The sequence below is a fragment of the Hordeum vulgare genome, chromosome 5H, assembly GCF_904849725.1.
Source record: "Hordeum vulgare subsp. vulgare chromosome 5H, MorexV3_pseudomolecules_assembly, whole genome shotgun sequence".
NCBI lineage: Eukaryota > Viridiplantae > Streptophyta > Magnoliopsida > Poales > Poaceae > Hordeum > Hordeum vulgare.
In genome coordinates, this window is record NC_058522.1 from 447,006,407 (window position 1) to 447,013,506 (window position 7,100).

The window sequence follows — 7,100 nt, forward strand, 5'->3', positions numbered from 1 at the left end:
AACAGCGGCGGTGGTCTATGATGGCAGGCACTGGCACTTGTGTGTGATGCGGTGTGCTCAAGGAAGAAGAAAGGAAGGAAAAAGATTGAGCGGTCCAGCTTGTGGGGGAAGAGATAAGGGACAGGATGAGCGAGCAAACAGGGACGCGTAGCGGGCGTCGGCCGCGGCTTACGCGAGTGAAAAATCAGTCGGTTGTTTTTAAGCGTTTTCCATTTATCTATGTCGGCTGCTACAAATCTGTCGACTCATTTGTACCAGACGTAAGCCCCCTGGAGAGCCGTCCCATGCGCCGAGCCCCCACCATCGGATTCAGTCCGGACAATGTCCCACCTGAGCAGTCGCGCGCCGACACACCTCGCAGCATTTTGTGTGTTGCATTGAAACGTACCGGGCAGACACAACCCCACCTGAATCCCCGCGGATCGCGGGCGGCGACGCGGTGCCCTGCGGCGGCAACGCCCTCCCCACCCACCCTCCTGCCCCGCCACCCTCTGCCGCCGTTCCACCGGCGACCTGCGAAAGATCTAAGGCCGTTCTACCGCCGTTGCACCCCCCACACCCCACCGGCGACCTGCGGTAGATCTCGCTCGCCTGCAGCTAATCGCAGTACCACAGCCGCCAAAACGAATCCGCCCTCCCAAAACTACTGTTTGGGCCACCATGGTGCAACACATCTACAGAGACATGGCTGCTTCAACTTTTGCTCGAAGCTCAGATGGATCGAGCTACCTAAATCCAGTTGTGTTCTTCCCAGAAAATCAGACATATGGTTCCGCAACACATGTGGTGAGTTCCTCTGTAAAAAAACACCTTGTGTTGCAATGTTACTATGCTGAAAAAACACATGCTGTCAAAATATGAAAGCAATGCTTGTGATTCTATGTTTTTTTTAGTTGAACATGGTAATCTTTGCCGGGTAATCAGTATGGTTGCTGTAAAAATACAGTTTACACAGCAACATGATAAGTAAAATCTCTATGCCTCTACCAGTGGGTGGACTAAATTTCTGTCTTGAGATGTACATGATGCTTAAAATACATGAATAAGTAAAAATGCTCTCACCGCCACATGTCAAAAGCTCTTAAAATCGTTGAGGCATACACTAGTAATTTCATTTCCACCCATAGTTTTTCATGAGCTCTACTTTCTTCACTTCTTTCATCTTTATTGGGGGGAAAATGTGGTTCTGAGTCATTCTTTCAGTTTATTTTGCTCACATCTCTGCTGGAACTGTGAAACCATATTTGTTCTTGTTTTTGTTGCACTAGCCAGTGATGTAACTGTGAATTCTACTAACCACTGTAACATTTGAGTTACCTGGAACCTCCTTGACATTTAGACATGAGTCTGTATCCAGCTACATTTCTGTTTGTTTGTTTTCCTGAAACATCTGTTGTTGCTTGGCTGATGATGTCTTACAAGTAAAATATCTGACACACTTGTCTTGTAAAAAATGTATATTGCCTGAGTGGCTGCAATATCAGTCAATGGTAGTAGTTGCAATGCCACTATGATTAAAAAAAACTCGTGCTGCCAAAATCAGTATGGTTGCTGCGCAAAAAATGTTGTATCCTTGTCCAGCAATGTTCAGAAAAAAATGTGTGTTCAAAAATTAGTAATGCAGTAAACTTTTGTGAACTCGTAATGTGTATCATTGCCCTGATAAGAAAAAATGTTGTTGTGAACTGCTCTGAAGAAATGTTAAATCCTTGTCCTGCAAAAAAATCTTTTAGAACAATTATTGTGCTGCAAAAATTCATGCATGCTTGGGCGATCTATTGAGGTTAAATAGTATTGATGTATGGATGTACTTTTGATGTATTTTTTGTAGGATGCTCGTGATGGAACAGAAGCTCAACATAGCTATGCGGCTCATGCTGGACTCAACTCGACTGCTATAATGTATAACTGTGATGATGAGGAAGAAGAAATTTCATCGCAGCCACTATTGCCATTTGTTGGCATGCAATTTGATACTGTCGAAGATGCTAGAATATTCTACAATGAATATGCCTTCAAGACTGGATTTGGAATACACATAGGTGCTTCTCGAAACAGCCAAAAGAAAGGTCCTACGACACTTATCAAGAGGGGTTTTGAGTGTATCCACACAGGCAAGCCAGGTAGCAAAGCTGATAGTAGCACTACTTCAGAGGGTCTATCAAATGGTGCAGCCTCGTCTAGCAAAGATCGTTGGTTCGAAATGGATGTTATGAACAAACGTCAAGAGAATAGGTTGCTGCGACATGATTGCAAAGCTAAGATGATAGTTGGAATCAGGGGAACAAGTGGCTTTTATCACATTTTTTTGCTGAGCACACACACCCCCTGATGCCACAGCCAGAGCTTGTGTGCTTTTACTTCCCCAGGTTGTACAATAGCACTATTTTCTGGACCCAAGTTCGAAAGGATTAGGGCACTGGATTGAAGAATATCTCAGTCCGATAGAAACTTAGGTTGGGCTGGCGGTACGATATTATCGCTGACACCGCAACATTCCGGAAGAAGATATGGATCTCATAATGACAATCCATGATGTAAACTTCTCAACTTCATCATGCATGAGGATGTTCTCAAGGGTGCGCGGCGGAGACCGTAGGATACTACCATATGTGAAGAGGGATGTTTCAAATGTCCGGTCAAAGCTGCGCCAAAACCTAAACCTCCGAGACATGGATTTGACAGTTGAGTATTTTAAGAGGTGGGTAGCTGAGAATCCTTAGTTCTACTATGAAAAATTTGTTGATGAGGATACCAACTCGGTTACAGGGCTCTTTTGGGTGGATGGCAGGACAAGGGCATTGTACCCTAAGTACAAAGACTGTATTTTCTTTGATACAACATTTTGTACAAATAGATACAACATGCCATTTGCTCCGATTGTTGGGGTGAACAACCATTTGCAAATGGTGTTGCCCGGTTGTGCGTTGCTACCAAATGAACAGATTGAAACTTTCAAGTGGGTCTTCGAGAACATTCTGCCTGCAATGAACAATGAACACCCATTGAACATTATGACAGACCAGGACAAGGCCATGGAAACTGCCATATCACAAGTCTTCCCCAACACGGTGCACAGATGCTGCAAATGGCATGTCCAGAGAAAAGCTTGTGAGAAGCTTGGCAGGATAATGAGCAGAGATGAGTTTTTTGAGAATGCTTTCTACAGGTGCATCAATGATTCTGATACGGTTGATGAATTTGAGGAGAACTGGCAGCATATGATACATTGCTTCTAATTAGTTGAGAATAGACATCTTTGCAACATGTGGCGCACCTGTCACACATGGGTCCCAGCGTTCTTTAGGAAGTGCTTCTTCCCCTTCACAAGCACTACTGGGAGGTCAGAGGGGCTAAACTCCTACTTCAAGACATGTGTGAACCCTCAAGACGCGGTGTGGAGGTTCGTGCAACAATATGAGATGCTACAGGAGACTATGCTAGACCGTGAGGACAATCAAGCATTCATTGGTGCAGCAACCACAACCCCTCTTTACTCTAGGTACAAGATTGAACGTCAGGCAGTTGGTTTCTACACTCGAAGCGTGTTTTCCAAGTTTCAAGCAGAAGTGGCTGCATCAACAGGCTTTGTTCTAAACCAAGTTCCTTCTGTTGACATTAGAGGTGTGAAATTTGAGCTCTTTCCAAATTACTATGAAGACCCCAAGATATTTACAGTAAATGTTGAGATGGAACAAGAGACATTTGAGTGCAACTGCATTTTTTTTAAATGAATGGCATCATATGTGCGCATATCATTAGAGTCATGGTCCACCTCAATGTCCAAGCTATACCACAACGCTACTTGCTAGAACGTTGGTCGGAACAAGCAACTACACCAACCGGCAATAGTGCTCATCTACTGGATTTTGCGCTCCCTTCAAACAATACACTCAAGTACAACTCATTGTGCATGAAGTTCACATGGTTGGCCTCTCAAGCTTGTAGCAATGATGATGCCTACAAAATACTAAATGATGCAGCTCATAACCTTGATCCCATTATTGCTGCAGCAAAAAAAAGGGAGATTGCAAGAACAGCGGGAATCACAGCAGGAGCAACAGACCCCACAACAAAACACGACACAACATGAGCAGCAGCAAACAACAATGCAGCAGCAACACGTGCCGCGTTAGCCAAAGAAGCAGCAGCTAAAACAGCCAAAAACCACAATTCAACAACCAGAAGCACCAAACCCTCCGGTTGAACAAGATAACGGGGAGAGTGTCATGCTTCAAAACCCAAAGCGTGTCCCGAAGAAAGGTCGACCATCGGAAAAATCAAGGAGGAAGACTTTGCTTGAGCAAAGAGAGGATGCAGCTAAGAAGAAGGCAAAAACAGAGGAGAAGAAGAAATAAGTAAGACCCAGAGGAAAACCTGGACCAAAGAAGAAAAAAGACATATGCTCATACTGCAAAGAAGATGGTCACAGCGCCCAAGTGTGCGGGCAGTTGAAACTTGCGATGGCTGTCAAGAAATGCAACTATTGCACCGAGGATGGTCATGCAACAAATACATGTCCCTACCTGAGGGATGCAATATTAGTGGATGCAAATGTCGCTAGAGCAACAGAACTTAGGCTTTGAGAAAAAAAGGACACGAAGAGCTGATTCGCTTGCTGCATACAAAAAAATCAAAATGTAGGGGGTGCTATGTCACTGTAAAATTCTCTTTCCTAGTTTTTGGTGACATGAGAAAGTCTCCTCCAGAAAAATGTAAAGTGAAGGTGTTTATTTAGTATAAATATACAATTGTTACATTTGTGCTTATTTCTTCAAATATTTTTTTTCAGTCTCTACATGTGTGTGTTGGACAAAACTTGTGATGTTTGATCCTGTTTCACAGCTTCCTTACAATTATGCTCCATCTTTTAGATAAAAAAGCCAACTAAAAAACATCTATGCAGCATCTTGCATTTTTAGGATATATAAAACATCTTGTGGTGATAAGCATTGATCAAACAGAAACTAAGAATGTAGGGATGTCTCCTGAGAGCATTTGAAAAAGATTTTTTTTTGCAAAAACGGTTCATTCATCTTCATCACAGAAAAAAATGAGTCCCAACAAAACTGTACATAAACTGCAATTATCGTATATTGATCACACAGAAAAAAGGAGTTGCATTCATCTTCAACAAAAAAGGGGAAAAAGGGACAAATAGATACATGCGAGGGGACTGATAACAATTTCATTTCAATACACTGTATTAATATCCCAACAAAAGTACCTCCACAAACATTCATTGAACACTATCGATGCGTCAAAAGTACCTCCAACACGGAGTTGCAACAATCCCACACACTTACAAAAAAGAAAGGTTACATCTTGGTTACATGAAAGACACTGTATTAACATCTTGGTTACATCCAAAAAATCACACAATTTAGCCACCAGCAGGGGAACCCAGTTCCATCTCCACCATTTGTCTTTAATCAATCTTCCAGCAGCTTCCTCAGCTGCTCTGCAGGGTCCAAATTATTGCTGGGATGCTTAAAAAGATTTGCTGCAATTCGTTTTCGGAGGTTGGAGATGTAAGACTGACAACACAAACAACAAGAAGATAAAAAAAGGTTAGATGGATATAAAAGGGGCGTTAGAAATAGTACAAACATGTAAAACAACTAGTAGAAAACATGTTTCATTTACTAAACTGAACAAAAATCATGCACACCATTTTTAGGCGCAAAAAATCATAAAACTATAAGAGGCAGGTATATTACAGTACCTCATCAAAATGCATCATGACAACACCATTGTAGTTTTCCAAGTATAGAATTGCATAGAAGCCACAATTATAACTGAAAAAATATTAGAAAAGAAGATATAAGTATTTTTAGAATAAAATTCATGCCCAGCATTTTCAAAATACATCCATCCTTGTTGCACACAAAAGGAAAAGTTTAAGCACAGGTATGAGGAATCAGTTGCATCACACCAAAAAAATAGGCTAACCCAGGCCCCTGACCACACTCACACCATTCTTAACAAAATGGAAAGGAAAAACTTATGTATCAAAACCAGCATGCTTTCATTGTCATAGTGTCATCCTCTCATAGAAAAGGAAGTGCAACAAAACACAACCGGCATGCTTTTCATTGTCATAGCGTCAAAAACTTGATGGATTGTATAAAATTAATACAAATGTAAGGGGACAACATAAGTAGTTTCTTATTCTGATAAAATACCATGCCAGGTGTGAAAACCGGCAGCAGCTATGCTAGTCATCATAAGCCCAAGTCATCATAAACATAAGTAGTTTCATCTTGCATCATACTTCCTGATATAAATCCTACATCCATATAGGGTAGAAAAACCATGAATCTAAACAAGTACAAGCCTACAAGTACAAAAGCCTTACTGTGTTCCTTGTGCTGGGTAATCTGGGGTGACAAGCTCAAAGCTATTGAGATCAAACTTGAACGCGGATTCGCAGTTTGCTACCTTCTTTATGTTGGTGATCTGATTGGATGCAACATAAAACAATAGTTTTAAAAAAGGGTATTCTGGTGTGTGAATCATACTGATATTGAAACAAAAAGTGATCATACAAAAATAAATATACTAGGTTGATTACTCTCAGAAAAGACAGGTAATAAACTTCATTACCACATTGTTGGTTGCGTTCGTGAGCAATGTAACATCCTCGGAATTCTTGATAGAGTCGAAGACATTGAATTGTTTATGCATCAAGTTAGCAACAACTACAGCCCAATGTCTGTTCTGGACGACAACAATGAAAAGTTGCGATGGAACAAAAACCGAGTACAAGTATAAAAAACAGGCTTGATATAAAAAAAGATACACACAACATATGGTGCAAGATGAGAACTTACTAGATCAGATTTTGTAATCTGGTTATTTTCGCAAGCTCTTCGGAACTCTCTTTCGCAACTTTTTGGATTGAACAAGCGAGGATCCACTGCCAATTGAGACTGAGAAACAAGAAAGAATTGGATACTCATTACCACTAACTTCTCTATTGTGTGCAAAAACAAGTGAAGAAAAAAGAAAAAAGCAAATATGTGGGAAACACTAACACCCATGAAGACAGAGAATGCAAACTTCTTTGGCTTCTTCGTGTTGTACATTTGCTCCAGGTT